The following is a 634-nucleotide window of genomic DNA, read 5'->3' on the forward strand; positions in this document are numbered from 1 at the left end:
GTGACGTCTTGGGGGGTCTGAATTAAAAGCTGGGAGGTTTCCATCATTATTTGGTGTCGGGATTCCGGGGAGGAACTTGAGCGGGGTGGTTAATCCTTCCCCCTGCAGCCGTCAAGATCAAGAAGAACAAAGACAACGTGAAGTTCAAGGTTCGCTGCAGCCGGTACCTGTACACCCTGGTGATCACAGATAAGGAGAAGGCAGAGAAGCTGAAGCAATCCCTGCCTCCAGGTATTTTGGGATGTCCTGGATGCAGGGATTAAACTCGGGGGACAGTTTTCATTGCTCTGCCCACCCAGCAGGACCCGCTGGTCCCCCCGGTCAGAGCTTTGGGATCTTTCTCCCAATGGGATCTTTTCCAACCATGGAATTGTGTCTTTCTCCCCAGGTTTGGCCGTGAAGGAGCTGAAATGAGCCGGAGGATTTTCCCATCTTTGTTACAATAATTAATAAACTGGAGTTGTCCCCCTACGTGTCACTTGTGTCCCTTTTTCCCACCAGCTCCTGGGGGCGGATGTGGTGGGAAAGGGCCTGGAGACGGAGGGGTGACCCTGAAAGGGAGGGGGGACAGGGTGTGATGTGCCCATAGCGGGGGGGACACCGGGCGAGGCGGCCCCGGAACGGGGGCGAGTCC

This window comes from Chaetura pelagica, unplaced genomic scaffold (genome assembly GCF_000747805.2).
Source record: "Chaetura pelagica isolate M959 unplaced genomic scaffold, ChaPel_1.0 scaffold47, whole genome shotgun sequence".
Lineage (NCBI taxonomy): Eukaryota > Metazoa > Chordata > Aves > Apodiformes > Apodidae > Chaetura > Chaetura pelagica.